This window comes from Platichthys flesus, chromosome 7 (assembly GCF_949316205.1).
Source record: "Platichthys flesus chromosome 7, fPlaFle2.1, whole genome shotgun sequence".
Lineage (NCBI taxonomy): Eukaryota > Metazoa > Chordata > Actinopteri > Pleuronectiformes > Pleuronectidae > Platichthys > Platichthys flesus.
In genome coordinates, this window is record NC_084951.1 from 14,150,176 (window position 1) to 14,172,940 (window position 22,765).

At 43.2% G+C, this 22,765-nt stretch overlaps 1 protein-coding gene across 2 annotated transcripts in view; it reads right to left on the minus strand.

The window, feature by feature from the left end:
* The window catches only part of rerea (arginine-glutamic acid dipeptide (RE) repeats a), a 121,407-nt gene that overhangs the window by 85,297 nt on the left and 13,345 nt on the right, over positions 1–22,765 (minus strand). For both annotated transcript variants that reach the window (XM_062391790.1, XM_062391789.1), the window contains exon 2: positions 10,541–10,618. The gene's annotated coding sequence lies outside the window, so the exon portion shown is untranslated. The remainder of the gene's footprint in view (positions 1–10,540; positions 10,619–22,765) is intronic.

A 22,765-nucleotide genomic window follows, 5' to 3' on the forward strand; every position in this document is an offset into this window, starting at 1 on the left:
TGTTTACGTATCCTAAAACCCTACCTTGTTTCTGCTATTATTAACATATTTTGGCTAATGCTCCGGCACAAATGAACTCAAATGTCAAGGGACAACTTGGTAAAAGGCTTATTGTCTGTAATATCTTTACACTCCATCTGCTATTGACCCTGACATCAAAGATCACTCCCATTTCAGCTGAGAGAGCACTGACTGACAGTTCTGCTTTGTCCAGAGTTACAGGAACAGCACTGTCAAATGTGTAACCCGTGATTACACCTCATAGCTCACACAATGTCGCATATTCACGTTTGTGTGACTTCCAAAACGGACTCAACCTTAAACTATTTCTTGGAGTAAGAATCCTTTACGATTCAACAGCCATCCATTATCTGCAGTGCCGGTGTCATACATTAGCCTTGTGCAGTGTAGTCCCACTCAAGTGGATTAATCACAGCTGAATCATTAAGCTAGAGGTCACTTCTCTGCTAGCAGAGGAACAACAAAATGTCACAGGAAGCTGGGCATGGTGGAGATTAGCTCCTCACAATTAGCGATGCAACCCCTGAGTCCACGTTAGAGCTCGGTGAAAAATGCAGCAGCAGTGGACGGATTTCAGGGAAGGATTCTTTTTATATGGCAGAGATTGAAGTCGATCGCCGCTTCCCCTCCGTTCTGGATTTGAATCTTGAGGCTTTTCTTTGTGCTTGTGTGGGGCTTCATACCCTGTGGATTCAGCTTCTGACTAAGAGTCACAAGAATACTTGCTATGTCCAGTGTTACAGTGATTTAGGCAAACAAGCCCTCCTCCCTCTTTTACTAGAACCGCAAAACATTAGATAAGCTGCCTTTCAGACAAATAACTAGTCTGCTTTCAGATCCTAAGCTGCCCCCTACTAAACAGACACACATCCCACCAGCCACCCCCCCTCCCTCCTAGCTCTTTACAACAACAGCCACAGATCTCCCCCCCCCCCCCTCAGCCACCCCACAGTGAGGGCTTGCATGTGCTTGGGCCAGAGTTCATAGCCTCTGGGGTGCTGAGAGGGGGGGGGGGGGGGCGTCAAGTTAATTTGGTGGCCCTTCAACAGTTTGCAACTGGTTCACCCTTCCTTCAAAAACACACCAAGACACTCTCCATCATTACAGTGCAATAATCAATTTATGACACGAGGGGGGCTGTAAATCCAACAAGCCACTGGAGGGGAATCCCACCTGTCAAATGTATTTGCCACAGACTCATCAAGATGTGTTTCATCATTTCCCAAGTGGAACAAACTTTTCTTTTCTTTCCTAAAAGCGGATGGCTCGGACACACAATCCAAGGATACTTTTCCAGCATGTTTCCTGGGACAGCTCTACCTTTTGTTCCCTCCACTATTCACACTTTGGAAACCATTAGCAGCTGGAGCACTGTTCCAGGCTGGGCCAGGTCATGGAGGTTGCTCGAGGGTCTGCTTCACAGGCCAGACCAGAGCCAAGTTTTACTGCAGCGAGCCAACTTTCAGCCTGGCCAGGGCCATTCCACAAAACATTTGACTTGAGGTCACACGCGCTTCCTGCTCCGGATATAAACAAAACAAAAAGAAACCAGGACACCTTTTTTAGCTTAAAAACTCACCCAAGTTCCACCCGGCGTCAGTCATCATCACTATTGTCCAACAACTCTGTGTCTGGATAACACTCACTGCTCCCCCCCACCACCACCGCCGCTTGTCTGCGCCCTCCTCCACCAACCACAACCATCCTCCAATCTTTTTTTCTTTCCTTTTTTTTTTTGAATGCAACTACTCACCCGCCAGTCTGGTGATTCTTGGGGAGTCCCAAAGACTGCTGCAAACTAGTTGGGGTGGGAAAAAAAGGCGAGCCTTGCCTGAGATGACCCACCGAACTTCAAAAAAAGATGTAAAGAAAGCGAGCTGGGCCAAATCCAAGACCCGGGACAGCGCGAGGCGAATAGCACACTTCTCTCAGAAACAGCACGCTGCCCGCACGGAGGGACTCGGGCGAGCACTTGCTTCCAACAAAGACGGGTTTCACTTTACTGATAGACTCATGTTCGCAGCAGCAGCCTCCTCTTCTTCTTCTTCTTCTCCTCCACCGGACTGCTCCTATTCCCAACGGCCGTGTTGTTGTTGTTGTAACAGTCGGTGATGGTGTCCACATGAAAAGTAACGCGGCGCTGCTAGTTGTTGCGAATGAGGGGGGGTGAGGAGGAAGCCAGCGAGTTCGCCGTTTACAGGCTCCGCTTCCTTTTTCCACACACACTCATACGCTCACTCGCGCACACACACATACACACGCGCGCTCTCTCTCCTCTCTCCCTCTCTTTCCTATGCACACACACACTTCACGTCCTCCCTATCGCTCCCTCCGTCTCTGTGAACCCCTCCTCCTCCTCCTCCTCCTCTTCAGCTGTTCAACAGACGCATCCACATGGCTGACCTAGTCTTTCTTTATCCAGACACTAGTGAAGGAGAATTACCCCGACCACACTCGCTCTATCTCTCTCTCTTACAAACACACTCACACAAACACACACAACAAGCACCAAAAAAAAAATCCGAGCGAAACAAAAACATGGACTGGATTCAAATAATCGTCAGGGACAAAAGGGTGGTGGTGGTTTGGGAAGAGAGAGGGGGTGGGGGGGAGAGGAGGGCACCAATGGGGCTGATGATTGATGGAAGCCCCGTAGGGACACGCTGCCTGATTGTGTGAGTGTGTGCGTGTGTATGCATGTGTGTGTGTGTGTTTGTGAGGAAACGACACGCACGCGGCCAGAGCGACCATCATCAGCCAATCGATGGGAATGTAACACTGAAGCAAGACAATGAAAGCAGTGAACGCTGGTGCGAATAGTAGTACTAGTCCTAATAGGTGCTTAATAACCTGGATTCCTTCCTAGTACCAGGCGCACAGTTTGGTGATCGGTTAAATAGAAACATAAATGAACAATAATTTTATATACAAGTTCTATTTTAAAACATGAGTATAAAGACTCAAGAGCGAAGGAGGGAGGGAGGATGACTGCTGCTTATGCTTGTGGAGCTCATTTGCATTTTTGGATAATGAATTAATTAGTCCCCCCCCCCCCATCCCCCACCATTAAAAAGGCAGGGACAAGGAGGGAAGATAATGTGAATAGTCCATTAGCAGTATTTGTGAAGGCTGATTTTAATGGTTAGTCTGCACATGACATCCAATGTGATCCTGGTCATTTTCCCCCAAGGTCTCAGTGCTCATTCAGTCCCATTTAGCGGCAAAGGCTAAACACACAGCTTGTTTTCTTTTTTTTTTATCTAAATCAAACCATTGAATTAAGGTAATAATAATAATCTGACCATCTGCCCCACACATGGATGGTATTTAGTTTTAGAAATGAATGGGTACTTTGACACATTTTCATTGTCTTAAACGTGATATTGGATCGCTGTCAGAAATCCAATTAACTACAACAAATTGTCTGAGCACTCTTTTTTTTTTTTTGCACTAAAGCCCAAACACAGGCAACAGGAGAGGCGTGTGGTAGAGAGACTTAGTGGAGGGAGGTGTGCAGAGGCTCCTTCATTGTGCTGCGAACCTTCTTGGTCATCTCTGTTTCATGAAGGGGTTGGGGGTGGGGAGGTGGGGGGGTTTGGGGTGGTAATTCTACTGTGCGACAAAGTGCTGGTAAAACCTTTTCCAGTTCCTGAGGCTACTGTCCTGAGAAGTCATACCCCCACCCTCCCCCTCCACAGAGTAACATAACACCACCACAGCCGCAGCTGCTCTCTTATCGCTGTATGTATACATTTCACGGGGTCAATATTTATGATATTTACACAAACACACAGTCTTCTTCCTTTCCTGAGATATACAAACAATCAAATGATCTGACACTGAAGTCTGTGTTTCTGATGCACAATCAGAGCTGAAAAGGGAAGAAAAACAAAGGCTACTGTGGTGTTTCCAAGAAGAGACAAGTCAAATGGCAACATTTCTCAGTAGGTTTGTGAGGCTTAAGTTGGCCCGAGACAGCGGTGAAGGGTGAATGCAGTGAATCCTGTCTGAAGGCAGTGCAACGCAAAGCCGGATTGGCTGGCAGGGCAGGCTCCCCTCTCTGGCATATGAGATCCCATTATCAGGCAGACGAGAACTCCACCTCCAGGATTTCACAGCTCCTCTGTTTATCACATGGCTCTGTCAAGTTGGGCACCATTAACCGATAATGAAAGGAGACAACCGGTGCAGTTACAAGCAAAGCACTCCACATTCTACAGGCCTAAGCATGTATCTGGGAAGCTGACTGTGTCTATTCAATTCTGTTCAGCATTCAAACGGCCCATCACAATACCTTTTCCCCCCTGCTACAGTGCCTTCGATCCCCAACAGAACAAAAAGTGGTTACTTGGTGCCTCTTTCTGCATTCAAAGGAAATTACATGTAACGGAGCTGCGCTTTGCTCGAAAAGAAAAACAATCGACACTTTTCCACAACAACATTTTTCCGTAAGATTATCAAAAGAAGAACAATTCCTTGAAAGAGCTATTAAAACCAAAGGGTGTATAAAAGGCAAAAAAAATTATAATAAATAAACACAAACTACCATCCTAAAATGTGTTTTTCCCCAACCACATCAGACATAATAAGTACATGTGTGACTAAACAGAAAGACTGCCACTGAATCAGTGGCCAACATGCCCTCCCCCCCCCCCCACACTCCATTTATGGTTTATAGGATTCTGTAGCCACTTACGCTCATTAAAAATGAATACTTAACAAAAGCTGTGGCTGACACACAGTGTTTGCTTTAGCCTGATTTCCTCCACGCCGGAAAAACAAGCCACTCAGAGGCAGCAAACACAGAATGCAAGCAAAAGAGAGGAGATAGAGAGAAAGTGCTCGGCAACACAAATAAGTCAGCCAGTAGCTGAAACAACAGAAAAAAGTGTCATGGATGACTGAGCCAAGCCTGTGACAGACTTGGCAAGCCTCAGAGGCCCTGGCCTCTTACGCACTCATATCTAGTAACTTCATTGAATACATTCACCAGGGATGAGCAGACAAGTTGAAGTGGGGGGGGAAACAGACTTGTAAACCGAGGGGGGAGGGTTAGGTTTTGGCGGTGGTGAGGGTGTACTTCAGAAGCTTGGTTTTAGCACATGACTAAATCTCTGCAGTGCAACTAGCCAACTTCCCTGCTGCTTAAACATAATACAGGGAGGAAAGAGCGGATGTGCAAGACTGAACCTTGGGAGCGTTTCACCATTCGCAGACAGGTATTATCTACACAAGCCGTTCCTCACTTATTAGAAACTTGGAACAGTGCTATTCCAGATGGGGCTTTAAAGCCACGACTCTCCCATCGCCACACGTACTATATCCATAAAGAACAAAGACTGTGTGACTGCTGCTTGAAGTTACTGTTTCTCATACTGACGGCAAGTGCTGACCCCCCCCCCCCCCCACCCCCCACTGTTGGCGAGCAAGCAAAAAAAAAAAAAGAGGGATAAAAAGCTGACTTCCAATCATTCATTGCCCCTTTTAGCCTTCATGGATTCTTAAGAGAGCACTTTACAAGTTGGGGAATCCAAAGGGAAAATAGGGTCTTACATGACTAATTAAAACACAGACTTTGCCTGGAGGGGCTCGAGAGAAGGGGAAGCAATAAAACAACCCTCTCCAATCTCCCAACAAAGTAACCCTAGGAAATTGCTCAACTAAATATGGTTGAACTTCTTGCCTGTGGATATGAAGATACAGGGTTTTCAGGGATTATTGCTGGAGCTACGGAGAACATTACTCAATAGAGTAAAAATTCATAAATCAAATTAAAAAAGGACCTTTTAGAAATAGGGGTCACACTTCTCTGTACAGCCTTTAAAGGTGACGAAGGACTGACTGAAAACAAAGATATCCTTTGGAGACAATCCAAACAGACAGCTAGTAATTAAGGTGCTACCTAGCGAGCCTTTATTTTAGATCATTAACACACTTGTAAAAATGTGAGGGAAGCCAAGGAATGGTATTTCACTTTAGGCAATCAGTGCAAGGTCTAGCCTCACATAGCTATCTTGTTTACATAGCTATTCACAGTCACATTTGGCAGCCTTGCAACACTCTGAAAACCAAGACACTTGTAGGCTACATATGTCCGATCTCTTTGCCAAAGCTACACAAGCTCCTCACGAGAGTGAAACTCACTCGCAGAAGCCATTTTTTAAAACCATTGCATTAAAAATTATGAATCTAAGTAAACCCTTTTCCAGACGGAGACGGCTCCCACCTGGTTTCAAATGGATCAAATGTTAGAGAGAAGAAGAACAGCATTTTTATCCTCATGAAATATAAAACACAGCAGAACCTGATAAATACGAGCAAAAGCGTCAAAAGCGTCAAAAGCGTCAAGCCGCTTCATAAAGAACTGGCATGGTGCTTGTTCAAGCTGTGTGTCTTATCTCATGAATTCAACATTGCATTCAATCACCACTGCTTTAATAACGATAATAATATTAATAATGGATAAACTAATGGTGTATAATACAAAAATCTTTCAATAAATGCTTCCTTCGTGAGGAATATAAGGTTCAGTTTCTTAAATCTGTTCGAAAGAGGTTTTGATTTGATGTCACTGTCATTTGTGGTGCTGTTGAACTGTATTGGGTGTATATTTCCTGACCCCATTTATATGAAATAAGATTGACAAAATATTTGGAATGCATCTCAATACAATTCAGTTCAGCACAGCACATTACAGCCTCCAAAAACGGCCATTAAAATAAATCCACACCCTCTTAAAAATTCAATAAAATCTGAACATCGCATTCCTCATAGAGGGAGGATTTATGACAGGGTTGTTGTGTTGTATTCCATTAGTTTTATTTAGGTGTACCTAATAAATCGGCAAGTGAGTGTAGATTTATTGATACCCTTATTTTGAATAAAACTTCATTCTTAAAATGGATATGGCCTGGATTTATTTCATCACTGGAGTAACATGCAGCTGAGTTAATAATTGGCGGATGTGTTTTACTCAGGCATTTTTGTAATTCATATAGAGATTATAACAATTTGCAACGTTAATTTAAGCCGTTTTTTACGTAGGGAACAGAAAATATAAAATAGTCAAATAAATAGGTTTAATGGCATATTGTATAATGTGTTTTTTCTGACTGTCTAATGTTCCTACCCTAAGATGTATTGCATTCCTACTCAACTAATTTTATAATGGCCAATACTGACAAAAATATGTGCTCAAAGGAAACAATAAGAAACGGATTGTGATTGTTTTGACTGTTCATTTGGATTCATGAAGCTGTTGCAAATAAGTTAAAATAGAAACGTGCAGTAGATCTATAACAGGAACCGTGATGTTTTGGGATTTTGCATTTTATTCTGTAGCAGGTAAATGAATGAAATAAACATTTATGAGAGAAAGTACATTTCCGAGAAGGAAAACTGTGAATCTTATTTGATCCAGAATCGTGCAGCTCTGGCACTTGAGTAATACCCTCGATGCTATTTTCACTAAACCCCCGATTTTTCCACATTCTTCAAGCTCTCACGTGGACCGTCTGTGTCTGTCTGATTCTCCAAGCAAAACAGGGCCTCATTCATCTGAATAAAAGACCGGTTGAGGCTGCCGTGGCTGCACTGAGAACAGCCTCTCAGGAATGAGGCTGTATTTCAAGGAGGGCCACGAAGAGACAGAGTGCACGCTGTGGTACAAAGGAGGAAGTTTACGTTTCAGGCAAATCCTTTTGTGAACAAAGACACAGCAAGATAAACAAACAGTGCTCGTGTCTCGTGCTCAGTTCTGGTTCCAGTTAGAGAAAATCCTCTTTAAGCAAAGTGAAGCTGTGTTTAAAAATGATCAGCAGCCTTTAAAGCATAACACGGGGTCCATGATCCTGAAAGCAAGACAGAGTGGCGGTTGGGGTGTGTGATTCCTGTGTGGTTACTGTCTCCAGGCTGATTGTGATCAGAAAGCCAGTGACTGCTCCATTTCACACAGAGCACATGCCTGTCTCACCTCCATACACTGCCACCCTATGGACAATGAGCAGCATTGCAGCTTTGTGCTGTTGCTGTGCTAAAAGAGGGGGGTGGGGAAACTGAGGCTCAATTTGTGTAAAACAAAAAAAATCAACTCCACACACGATAATTCATGACATGCGTATTACAATGCTCAATATGGCGCAATGGCCCACAAAGCCTTGTCTATGTTTTCACCCCCTCCAGTACCGATGCTTATTCAGAAATCAATTATTCTTCTCTGGTCTCACATGGCTGCTCTGAGTGTGTAAGCTAATGATTCAGCCATCTAGTTTACAGATAGACAGCGATAACTAGAATAAGCACATCCATTGTAGGTCAGAGGAGCAAGAATCCCCAAACATTCAAGCTAATCCTTTACGCGTTTTGGATTTTTTCACCTCTTCCTTTTTATGAATAGCAGCAGAGAAAAGTAATCTCAAAGGCCAGTGCACGGTCAGCGTGTCAGCACTGGGTGTGGCGGAAAAAAATCAAGTTATTCAGAGAGACAGCACACAGACAGGGCGTTGAGGCGGCGTTACGAGATGAGGGAGCGAACGGGTAGAAAACCGGTCGGTGTGCAGTCGGAGCAGACAAGTTTGGAGATCAGTGCTGAGGTCAAGAGGAGCCACTTAGCCGTGCTTTGGCCTTACAACCCCTGCAGCGTTCAGAATCGCCCGCTCCACTGTGAGAGTAGATGAAAAGCTTGGCAAACATTCTCGAATCTGTAGACAGCCACATTTAATAATGCATGCAGTTTTTATTTATGGCTTTTTAAAGGTACAAAATGGAAATTAATGGAGATAGGCAAGAAGGTGGGAAGCTCGCTCATTAGCCAGAATATATATTAGGTCATCCTCACTAGTGCAGATCCCCACAGGCAACTGCGTTTTCGTAAACAAACAAAGCAATAAAGAACCCCGACTAAAACCCTCTCAATTGCAACAAAACCATGGAGGTCCTTTTTGATTTTTTCCCCAAACTATTACCACTAGAATTTAATATGCAAGTTAAAGAGATTTACACCAGATGAGATGCTGCAATGTTTGCCTATTAAACATTATTACAACAGCAATGAGACACAAAGAATTGCTGCCCCGTTTGATGTCTCTGGTGAGGAGATAATGTGATGAAATCTGAGAGTGATATGTTAAGTGTCATTTATGATTACATGGCAAGCCTGCTGCTCTTTGTCATTATTGTTTGGGCTTATGAATCAACTGAGCATGGAACTCTGCTGCTTCTCATTATGCTGTCGTGGACACAGAGAATTACTACTCAGAAGTGGTGAACTGGAAATTCTGCAAATTGCTTGTTTGGATGCACATATTCTGCATAATGCATGAGGCATCTAACATATAGTAGATATGTGTGTCGGTGTGTGGTAGAAAGTGAGTGTGTGTAAGCGATAGCAAACAAGTGGGAGACGCTGAGGGCATTAGAGATAGAGTAACACTTGTGATATTCAATATTTTGCCGAGTGGAAATCTAACATGCAGCATGGTAGCTCTCTTCACAATAAGAAAAGAAGGGAATAGACAGCGGCGGCTTGATGCAGCATTAGCTCCGTAAGTCAGCTCGTGGAGGAGGGATGGGTGGAGGGAAAGATGGATGGGTCGAGCGAGGGGAATAAAGATGGGAGTAAGGGAGGGAGTGCAAGCTGTAGCTCTCTGTTCCTGCACACATCAGCAGCGGGAGGGCAGGGATGCGCGGAGGCCAAAGCAAGCCAATTACCAAACTCATTAGTGACCTGCTAGTAAGCTTTGAACTGCACCACCCTCTGTATCGTGAATGATTTTGCCGCTGCTTCACGTACCACTTTTTAAAAAATTGGTGTAATTTTACCCCATTCAAAATTGGGGATTAAAATCCAATGTAGAGTCACTAGTAAAACAGCAACAAAAAACGAATGGTAGTTTGGTAGACTGAAACGGTGGCATTTCAAAAATATAGCACATTCTGCAAAGGAAGGAGAATGGCCTGCATATAAGTAAGCAATGCTATAAAATATAGAATGAAATGCATTGGGACACAAACACGAGAGTGGGTTAGCACGAGTTAGCAGATGAGGGATGAATTAGCACTGACAGGCTTGAACCTCCACTTTCCAGCTGGAGAGAAAGTAGCAGGAGTGAAGTGGAGGAAAAGGACGAGTGCGGTGGAGAAGACAAAGCTCAACGTGGGGCGAGGATGATGATGGAGGCAAAAAGGGCTAAACAATGGAAATCAGGAAATGGCCCAGTGCAATATCTACAGAAGCTTTTTTGTATAAAATATAACATATCAAAACATACCAATCACATACAAATGTGATGTTGCATTTTTCCATTTGTGGGGAAAATGTTCGTTTGGTACAGACTCATAAGACAACTGTATTATTATTATTTGCAAAACAACGGCAATATGATTTTATTTGCATAATATTCAGGCTGGGCCACTAGGTGGTGAAGGATTAGAAACACTTCGGGGGAGGAGAAGGGGGCAGAGGACAGAGGAGAATGCTGCGTTAAACAATGCTACAGTGTCGCAAAACATTTTGACTAACCTTGACTGCATTCACCTCCTAGTTCACTGCCACACTGCTTCTCAACAAGCATTGACACGACAGTCTGCAAGAGAAAAACTGAACGGGGGGAAAACAGACACACACAGAGGAGAAGGGAAAAAAACATGAATGATGTGTAAATGGAACAAACAAGGTGATAACAGCTTGACAGTAAAGGTGTATACATGGGTGAAGACGGCTGCCATATTTGGCATCATGCGGAACACATGGTGAATGTAGCCACTGAAAGACAGGAAGGGGCACGGAAAAATAAAATCCCATTCACAGTGCAGTTAACATTTTCACTGAGGAGATCGTGAGCGTTTATTCGAAAGCCAGTATTCATTTCCCTCTTCTCAGTAAACCTCTATGGATACACACGGAGTCAGGCACTGATACCTGCTACACACACTGTAAAACACACACATGCATATACACAAAGAAACGCACTCGCACACAGTCCCCCACCCCCGAAACCTCCCCCATTATCCCATGAGCCCTCTCTTCTCTTCCTCGCTCGACAAGAGCTTGGAAATAAAAACATCACAGCTCTGCCTCGCAGCACCTGTTCAATAACATTGACATTTCACATTCAGCATCCGCACACTCAGAGATTCCCTGCATTTTACTCTCTTTAACACCCAGAAACGCAACACACACATTCACACAAATACACACCCAATCTGCTAAATTTCTATGTTCAGATGTTAATGCTGCACACACTGGGAATGTGCGTGCATCCGTGTGTATGTGTGTGTGTGTGTGTGTGTGTGTGTGTGTGTGTGTGTGTGCGTGCGTGTGCGTATTCATTCTGTATGAGGTGGAAAAATGTAATTAGTTGTTGGTTGGATATCTTAATATAGAGAAATAACTCATTAATATTTCTCTTCTTGAAACCTAGCCACTTTTGTGCTGAATAAAACTTATCAACAAATCAAAATAATGATGATGGTTTTGTAAAATGTTCCCAGATGGTTTGGAATAATATATATATATTACATTATTAATTTGTTGTATATCATTAAATGTGGAACCGAATATTTTGAGGATGAGAGCAAGATGGGATGAACTGATGAATATGTAGGTTGCTGTTGTTGGATGAGTATGTGTATGATTTGTCTTTTTCTTCTGAGGAGGGTGTGGCTGGGTTCTTAACAAATGGTCTATTTACCAGCAACGATCGTACAAAACAAGGCAATCTCCCAAGATATGTACCAGACGTACGAAAAGAAAGCGTGTATTATTCCTTCCTCTGCTTCTGATGCAGTACACCTCCTGAGTTCGTCTCGCATTTTGAGGCGAAATGGTCCGTTTGGTTTTGAATTTGAAACAACACAGGTGTGCAGTGAATAAAATCTAAGTATTCCTCTCCAGGCAATCGCAGCACTGTTCATCAGCACAGCCAGTAGTGTAAACTGTTGTCTGACACCTCGAGGGGAAATAAAGCAGCACAAATACACACAACGACCATCCAGATATGCAAGAATATTAACATTACACACAAAGATGTTAAGGTTGTGGATGTTTATTTCAAATGTGGGATTGATTTTCTTTTAGTGACGCTATAATGCATGTTTCCATACAATAGTTGCCACCTGAGGACAAGATGAAACGAGCAGTGGGCCACCCTAATGCCAGGGCTCAATGCTGTTACCAGGTGCAGCCTAACCTGGGTGGCTGAGCAGGGACGTCTGCTTGACAGCATAAGAGCCATAACCACAGAGTAAATGGCACTAAAGCTGAGGATTAAATTCATGTCCGAATAGCTCACATTGATTCTGCTTTCACCTCCTGGGATTTTCACAGTGATAGACAATGTGGCCATCAAGCGCTCACACATACAGGGACTCATCTGTCCCAGTTTAAAAAAACTCTAAAATCAGTGTGTGACTTACATATCTCCATTTTAATACTCATATCTCCGCCTAGAGGCTGTAACCAAATAGCACAAGGCATGTAGCATCATTGCTTTTATAAACTGCTGATCCATTCAGTCTCTCCCACTAGTCTCAACAGACAAACCAAGACAAGCTCGACAGGCCTAGAAATGTCCATTCCTATATTTTAGCATGTGTGCTCATGCGATCACGCCCACTTCTTTAGAGTAGAGTGTTATTATATGTGAGCACTGTGGGGTAATGTGGATGATGACAAAGACAAACTGGCCTTTCTGTCTTTAGCTGCCTGTTCTCAAGTCTTTAAAATCTGAATATGCATGCACTCACGCGTAATAAAATCCCCCTCGGACAAGCTTTTGTTTTCATGATCATCAGTCAGTGTCTCTAAATGTCCACTAGGCTCATGCTGACAACTACAAAACACTTTCTCAGCACAACACGACAAAAGAAAGAAGCCTTTGTTTTGCATCTTCATGATTTTAACATTCAACGAGGCCAGTGCCTAGTGTGTTATGAGAAATGATCTAAACAGGGTTTACAGGAGAAGACACTGGTAAAAGATGTTTAGTTCAGTCTCCAACTTGTCACAACAGAGAAACTAAGACAAGCTTGACAGGCTCAGAAATAAACCATTTTTCAAGGTCAAGCAGAATTCATGAGGACTGGTGTAAATCCTTGAGGTAGAGCTGGGTCGTAAAAGGAGAAAGATAATTGTAGCGAAATAACTCGATAGAAATATAAGACCAGAACTTATTCCATCCATGTTTTGACAGACAATCCGAAGAGTCAATGATAATGAGAGTAGCGCCGCGCTCATTTGGCTGGAATAGAGTCACAGCCACGTCGTCAGGCTAGGTTGACACATTTTTCCAATCAGCCCTACCTGGAGGGACTCTTATGAAAGCAAAAAGCACAACTTTCATCCCGATTTAACCCTGCAAACATATTTGGGAACCAGCAGCAATCTGACCCATTCATCCAAAATGGCTACACTGGTCATCAAGGCTGACATGCAGCACCTTTAACGCCAAACAAATTCGATTACCTTGTGATTAGTGTGCATTGTGAGCCAGCTCCATTAACCTTTAAGAAACAGAGTGTGGAGCCTGCAGTATGTAGCCAAGTGGAACACTCTCCTTACTACCTCAGAAAAAATACATGAGTGAGGTGAGTAAGAGAAAGAGAGACGGAGAAACAGAGTGTGACAGTAGAGCAGCTCCTATTAGGTAAGCACATTGAGCCGTCGGGCCTGCACATTCATCAACATACAGAATGCCAGTCAGCAGCACTAGCAGCCTTGTCTGCTTCTCTACCATGCTACTGTTACTGAGGTGAGTTTGGGAGGACAGGGTGACAGCGAGGCATTTGCAAAACCGATTTTGAACTCTCCCCAGCACTTGGCAGTGCAAATATTTCTACGCAAGGCTTGGGTTTGTTTTACTAACATTTCCTGTGCCGTAATAGGCCATGGGTTGCTATTGATATGTAATAGTCTGGACCCAGGGTGTGCCAAGATCAATGGAACAACAACATTTGGATCAATTGATTATTCTAGTGCTACTAAAACATACTTTGTGCACAATGTGTTGTCGGTTTGGTGTGAATGAAAAGGGCCCTGGCCTGTTTTCAGAGTTCAGCATCCAGACATGGGGTTGGGTAAGTGGATCTGTGTTGATGAAAAGTGAGCCCAATTGGCAGAGCTCATGAGCTTCCTTCCCATACCTTAGAGTCAACTACATCAATAAAGGTTACAGACATAGCTCCAAATTAGGGCTTGATTAAAATTAAACAATCCTAATTAACACTAACTAAAAATGTTAGCTGCAGTTAGCCTTCGAGTGTCCGTTCAAGAGGATGTGTTCTAACCTACGTTGAATTCAAAGGCAGGTTGGTGTTTATGTTGTATTAGGATAGCACGATATAGGACAATAGAGGCGAAGAGTTAAAGGCTTATTTACGATGATATTTTAATCATCAGCTGTAGACAGAGGTCTTATCTACAGTGCAGCCCATAGAGGTCAAATTAAATGAGCAGCTTAACTTGTGACAATATCACTTTGACTTTGCATTACCAGAATTATTGGGACAACATAAATCGAACAAAGCACTTCCAAACATCTAAACACAAGTGTAGGTAAAAATATATTCAGAGTGAGATTATAAAAAAAAAGAGGGGTGGATACAATATCACTTTTACTAACTGCAATACATACCATGCAAAAAAACACTGTAGAGCTTAATGTTTAATTTAATGCTCTATCAATTTTTTTATTTAGACATGAGCTAATTAACATAACATTCATTTGAAAGATTTTTCAAAATTGAGTGATAACGTTTTCTTATTAAAGTAACAATTGAAAGAGAAATACTGACTTAAGCTTCTAAAGGATTTTATGGTTTTTCTTATTCTTTTGGTATAACGCTATTCTAGCAAACAATATTATTAGGATAATTGTAAACACCCATAATGGCCATACAGGGGTATTTTTCGCAGTTCAATCTTATGAAAGCTGAGAATAAAATGATCAGTTAAGAAATTAAGCAGTAGATTAATAGACAATGAAAGTTGTCTTTAAGATGTTTAAGTTACTTGTTGTTGTAAGTGGTCAAAATAACACAGCTGGCAAAAACCACCAATATAACAAAACAAGAGAATTCAGAATTGCAACAGAGTTGAATAAACACTTGTAAAAATACATCTTCCAAATCACAAAGGGGCTATTTATTGCCAGGTTATTGCATTACATTGCATTATATTTTACAGATAGTAATTTATTATGTCAATCTTCTCAACAGCATTTATTATAGAATCACAAGCCCCCTCGTCTTTTCCTGCCACCAACTAGGTCTCAATCATGAGTGTAATTTGAGAGCAGCCTGATTGTGTTCGGAGGCAGCTGATTGCTCTGATGAGCCGAGAGCTGCTGAGCAGCAGAAAGTGGACCATCTAAACTGAACAAATAATGACACCAATAACAGCCGGGGTGATATAAGGTTGTCAAAGAGACTGTGTCATTTGAAATGACAGCCCTGTCAGAAACAATCCCATATGAATTCATGTCAGATACAACCTTGAGCTAAGGACCTTGCAAACAGTAACACTTTTGCAATGCAGCATCATCTAAATCACATTTTAGTCACTCTGCTCCATCTACTGGGTTAACCCCGTCTGTGGCTATGCCCTATCATCATCCTTTGCATAGAATCATGCAACTTATTCCGGTATACAAAAGGCTAATGCACGTAAATCATGACTAGATGACTTGGATGCTTGACACAAAGCCCCGCCTGCATACTAGCTATAGCTTGAGTGGGCGAGAAATGAACCTTGTTATGTGTCCTGACACTGGGCCCTGCTCCCCAGCAAATAAAAACATGCCTCTCACTTACAGCCCTGCCTGCGCCCACAGCCCCATACATCAGCATTATAAAGGAGCTCTGCAGCCTCAAGGTCAGCTCAATTTCCTCCTGCTGTTATGAAGTATCAGATTCACAGCGAGAGGGGGCACCCACACACATGTAAAGAAATGATTTAGGAAGCGACGGATGGGGAGGGAGAGAATGAAAAGAGAGGGGGTGCTGTGTGACTGAGAGGCCGTGTGTAATACAATGGGCAACTGTGACGACCCACCAGGAGAGAGGCAGCCTCTCCTACAGTTGGGATGTACGAGCGCAGTCATTTGTGGGAAGAAACGTAGAGAATATTAAACATAGTGCTCATTCCACACACCAAGAGTATCTGCAGTATATAGTCAGTAATGAGATTGAACATCTTTGGTCTTAACAAGCCAATTCCACTTGTGTAATTGCTCAAGTGCAGTCTGTGAAACTACAGAGCAATTAGGCCTACTGAATTATTGTTTTAGAAAATATGAATACCGTGTTTACCATTTACTGTAATTAAATTCTAAGCTGGTACATGGGCACAACAGCGACCTAATGCAAACCTAATGCTTTTTGTTCTTTTTGAGATCTGGGCCCATTCATCACATGCCCAAGCAATTTGATAAATTACACAGGAGCATGAAAGCTGATCATGTGCGTGGCAGAGAGTGTGGTGCGTGTGTGTTTGCCTCTGAGTGAGTAGACATTCATCCTTGGCTGCTTCATTGGCTGAGGTTTGACATCTTCAGCTAAGAGCCTGGGGAAATAACAGCAAATTCACTTAATGGCACCACCTCATCTATTCCTCGTGCAGGGAGAGAGCAGGGAGAGAAGAGGGAGAGTTCCTTAAGGTGTTTAAAAAAAGGCTGTGTGCTCTCGTCTGTGCTGCCGTCTCTCCCATCCAAGGGAGTGCAGGTGTGTGGGTAAACACTGGGTGCATTGAAATCCATCACTGGCCTTGGCTGTCCACAAGCTGTAATTTGCAGTCAACTATGACCCTTCGCAAAAAGCCAGCCTCCCTGTGCTGCTTCTATGAAGCCTTTTGTGATGACAGCCCCATTTGGTTTGATGTGTGTGGGAGGTTGCATAAATGGTATGTGTGTGACGATCTGTGCCCACAAAGACAAACATATACAGACCTATAGTGGCATAGATGACTTGCATGGCTGCAGATAGGCGCATGTACGTTTGTGGTATAAGTAAGCCTGAGTGTGTGTCTGTGTGCCTGCAGGGAGGGTTACAGAGCCGGAGGTATAATGGCCCCACTTCATCTTTGTGTGAGGTATTGCAGAACACTCCAAAGCAGAGCCCAGCTGCTGGGGAGGAAGGCTGTGCTGGCTGGCAGTTGGATAACATCTACCGGGTAACAGCAGGTATGCTATCAGTGCAGCCTCAATCCCTTTGGGCTATTTTCAGAGCCTCTGACCCCGGCATGACTTGCTAGATGACGTCTCTGTGCCAGCAAACCAGGAAGAGCAAGACCCCAAACCACGATGTAACTTCCTCTTGGCTGCAAAACATATTATTCCAGCAGCCCTGAACAGCTCTGTTATTGTCCAGACGCTGAAAAGAACTCAACTGCTCAATGATGATGTTTCCAAGAGGTGCAATTGCTCAATAATTTACCCAAAAGAGACAATATTCCGAATAATAAAAGAGCATGTCAAAATACCTTAACCTAAATACAAAACACAATCGCCTGATTCAACAGCCTGTTAGAGTTGATGATGAATGATGACTCACAGTCGGAGATTGGATACTTCAGTATTTTGCAGCAATCTGACTGCTTGATAAAACAGGCTCCAACATCTCTTTTAATAGCTGCAGGATATAGATTACAAAGCACAGTGTTGTTGCAGAATCTGTACAAATGGTGGAGGCTGAAAACTGGAAGGAAACTGGTACTGCATTATATTGTGGAGGCTTAATTCATCTATACCGTATATATGTTATATAAACAGGGATTGGTGGCCCAAATAGACAGCTAATATAATGAATAATTAGCTCAGGTGTGATATTTTGCTCTGTACCATCTAAATGGAGTCGATAACACAATCACATCTAGTGATATAAGTACAAGTCATTTTCATTAATGATTAAAGTGCTGATTAATTTCTCAATTAATCAATTATTTATGAAACAATGCTCATCGCTATTACATGGAGCCTGAGGTGATATGTTTTTTATTAACCATATACAGTTAACAAATTTAGATAAAGAACAGCAAAAAACTCTCACATTTAAGGAGCTATAATATTTCACATTTTAGCAAAAAACTTACTTACATGAATACTACATTATTAAAAGTGTGCATTTTATTTATTTGATCATTGCATCTTTAATCCACTCCATCAGGCTGAACCAGATTAAAACAAGACCAGGAAGGGAGCAGACTCTGACTCAAAGGTTAAATACTTTAGGTTTTATACATGAATACAGCAGCCAACTGCTATTCTCTATGTAAAGAGAGGATGGAGTAACGCAGCCCTGACAACAAAATGACGACATGATGGAGCTTCTCTGTTCTTTGTTCTAGTGGACCATCCAGAGTTCATGTTAATGCAGAAGCGTGTGGATGCAACGCGCCCACTGTCAAACTGGAGCCAGATAACTCAAGTTACGATCAGAAGCAATGTAATCAGAGACTCCTGGGTGAGGACACTCATTTTTTCTCCTTTTTCAGAACATGGCTATGCTAACAATGGTAGCCAACTAGCTGTTAGCTGCCATACTGGCCCTGCTGAGAGTTTACTGCACTCCGCAAGCTTGGCCTCTTAATAAACTTCCAAAAGACATATCCTTCAGTGGCAATGGTTCTCGTAACTATAAATATAAAATCATACAAACAACTAAATATCATAAATTGACTTGCCAAAGGGAAAGTAACACACTTTCACTCTGTCCTGAAATGACAACACTTTCTCTGAGTAAAAAAAAGACAGAGGCCACGATCAGTCAAACTACATAACAATTGCTATTCAACCACATTGTGCCCTATGCATACATTTCTACTAGCAGTGTCTGCAAATAGACAAGCCAATAACAGACGCATAATATCGGTGAGTGCAGTGGTGCTTGAGTGCTGGAGCGGGGGGTATGGACACCCCCTGTGTGCTTTCTTCTTACATAAAGCTCTCCTCTCCCATCTGAGTGACTGGCTTCCCACTATACTCGGCTCCCTGCGGTTTACTTGTCAGGCCCCTCTCCATCTCTTTTCTCCACACCTCCACCTGACATCGCAAGTGTTCTGTCACCCACTTCTCCTCATCCCCCTGGAGGAAATGTTGAGCCCCGCCCGCTAGCTCCCAGCAGCCCCTTGGGCATGGGACAATTAAAAAACGAGGCAGGAGCTCAGTCAAGCTGACACGCCGAGTCTCAGATGGGACTTTGCCTGTATCGCTGCGAAGGCAGGGGGTGCTTTGGCACCGGAGCCCAAAGAAAATAATATACTATGTCTGTTATACTTGAGATCAACAGTCACTCCAGTGCAAGGTGATGGCAGCATATCAACACCCTGAAAGCAATGCAGTCTGGCTTGAGCGATATACTTGGCCTTACACTTTTCAGCCACTGCTAGACACACACACACACGCACGCAAACACCACTGCTATATTCTGGTCTCAGCCAATTACATCCCTGCCCTGACTGCCCTTGACTACACTCCATAACCTCCCTGAACAAACCATGTCAAAACCCTATGCACAGATTTTTTTGCCCTTCTTGCTTCCATTTTTGCTTCTTCTTCTTTCACTGAGTCTCTGTCTTATGGGTATGAAATATTTAACAGCCCCATCTAAATACACCTTCAGGCACAGAGTCAGAGCCGTCTCCTTCCCCAGGTAAGAAGTAACGCGAGGGAGACAGTGGAGGAAGGGGTGGTGTAATATTTCATCAACATTATTAAATCATTTCTCCCCGTGGCAGTCCCTGGGTGGTCTCGGGTTGTGTTATTTCTCTGTCAGGGTTCAGTGGCCTCGGCTTCTAGGGTTGAGTTTGGCCGCTCTGCAAGCCGAGTGCTGCGCTAAGCAGGTGTCAGGGGAGTTTCCCCTCAATTAAGCAAAGGTAAAGTATGCCTCTCACCGTGGCAGCGCCATGAATACATTAGTCTTGCTGTCACCACAGGCTAGAGCATCGAGATGCACAAAGAAGACAGACAGCTGGTCACCTAAAACGCTACTGAGACATGTAAAACAAACAAGCAGCAAGGTTGTATTATATTAAACAAAGGCAGCCTCAGTGAGGGATACTGCCAGGAAAACAAGTCTCTCTGTTAAGTTGTTTTCGAGGCGAAGCGTAAGGAGAAGATATTGAAATAAAATGAATCAACTGAAACAATTATCTGATTAATTAATGTGGCAAACATCTGATGAAAACAAATCACCTCTGACTATATATTTTTTTAATAACGTGTGATGATTCTGCCAGTTGTTTGTTGTTTGCTAATTTGTAAAGCAAAAACCGAAGCCACACTAGCAATCACATCTTTCCATTTTGTCTCAACTCAAAGAAAAAAATGCTGTCTTGACATTTTTAGCCAGCGCACCACAGACCACATTTTAATCCACCTGACAAAGCAAAATGAAAAAGTGGTTTTATAAAAATATGTCACCAATAGCAATAAGGCCTTCTTTTGTCAGTCTTAGTGTGTGAGTATTACAGAGTACTGGATAGGCATATTGAAAAGCACTGATTGATGGCTTCACTGTAGACTGTCTGTCCACCTATCTCCCTGATGAGACATGTCAATGTAGAGACACATGAATGCAGCAGCCTGTCCTCCATTTTCTCCGCCTCTCCTCCTCCCTCCTTGTCAGCGGCAGCGGGAATGACGCAGTAAATACAGATGCTGTGTGCACTGTAATTCCTGGCCCCGCTGCTTTTTATCTGCCGTGACAGCTTCTGCTGCTGTCGAAATCAAACGTGAGGAAAAAGCTAGTATTCCCTTTAATAAACTGCCAGGCAGAGCACAGTGAGAGTAGAAAAGGAGGCACTCAGCTTTGCTGTGCACTGGCCAGGCTTTACTAAGCAGCAGCTGAGGGGAGAGGGGAGATAGAAACAGGGAGAGCGCTCCTTCAGGCATTAGTCGGTATTATGCTGCTCACGCAGGCTCAGGCATCCAGCATCATTGCACTTACCAAGAGCTGTCTGAGCCAATCGGTCAGTGGGGAGTGCTGGCACTCGGCAGAGATATGCACACCAACATGAGGACTAGAGTAGGAGACAGTGGGCAGCCCAGTCAGCACCTGTCCCCGGACTCATCCACAGTCCCTTTGAGCTGCCAGGGTCAATTAAATTACGTCCCTCGGTTAATGCTCTCCATTAGGATAAACAGAAAGAAGAGGAGAGTGTGACAAGGAGGACTCCACAGACCCTCTCAGCAACAAGACCTCCTTTAACTGTTAAACCAACAGAAATGACCCATAATAAATGTATATGATTTACATTAAATTAAACAAATTAAAATAAAAAACAATTGTGAGGATGGGCAACATTCATAAATTGCATACCAATAGAAAACTGAATGGATTTGTTTTTGTTGTTTTGTTGTTACCGGAGAAAAACCTTTCATGTCCATACTTTGAGTTATGTAAAGGGAGAGAGATTAAACTATCAATTGATTTATTGGTAAATCTAGTAGATAGATTAACCTTAAAATAAGCTATACTCTCAGCCTTGCTCGAAACAGCAGCTACTTCAAATCTTACCCAATTTCCAACTGAATCGTACTGTGTATGTGTGTGTGTGTGTGTGTGTGCACGCGCGTGAGTGCTTGCATCAGGAGGATGAGTAGGGCTGCTACATTGATAATAGACAGCTTTTTGTTCTGACCCTACAGCTGTCACTAGCATAAGAGAGCCAGTCACTGGGAGCACAAACACACGTACCAACACATGCGCGCACACACACACACACACACACACACACACACACACACACACACACACACACACACACACACACACACACACACACACACACACACACACACACACACACACACACACACACACACACACACACACACACACACACACACACACACACACACACACACACACACACACACACACACACACCCCTGACATTGCAGTGATGGGACAAGAGGGTTGTGCTTTAGGTGCCAAGACCCCTGAGGATACTGTTGTGATGCACAACTGCATTAGACGAGAAGGCAGGAGGGGAAATTCACTAAATACCTGGTCAGTGTTCAGTATCCTGCTGCACTGTGGTACCCCTAACACCATTAACATTCTTCCTTAAAATCCAATTATGAGCCATGTGTGTCCACATCAATCAGCTAGTTTCATTTGAGCCCATGGTCTTCTTTATCACCATTACTGCTGCAGTAATTGAGGCGGCGCTATGGAGAGGCTGTTCAGTTTACCTCCATCTGGGAGGTCAAGAGGAATGCAATTGGTTGACAATGATTATGCTCAGGCTGATTAGGCTATGGGCTACCGCTGAATATTTAGCACTGATTAGACTAAGCCCTGTAGAGAGCCATGTGGCTCGCTAACAAAAGGGGCAAGCTATAGGACGGGGAGAAAGGGGAGCACTCAGCACAGGCTGGTTGAAACAGACAGTCTCATACTTTAATCAGCACATTTCTATTTCGGGTTTGCCAACATGGCTTTTTGATGATATCACTGAGTTTTGTGTAGACAAACAACAGCTGTGAATAAATATAATTAGTTTTTACCAATACCCCATCATAGCATAATCCTCAAAAAAAAATCCTACAGGGAGAAAATGTATCAGAGCATAGACATTTCTCACTATGGCGTCATTCAACTGCTTAACTCTTCAAACAATTCCAGAGGTATATTTTTGGCATATTAAAACGGCAGTGAAGTGCAAAATAGGAGAGATATACACATTAATAAATGTTACACAAAATGGCTCCTCTTATCCCTTGTGGAAATGCCAGCACTTCTTCCTCAT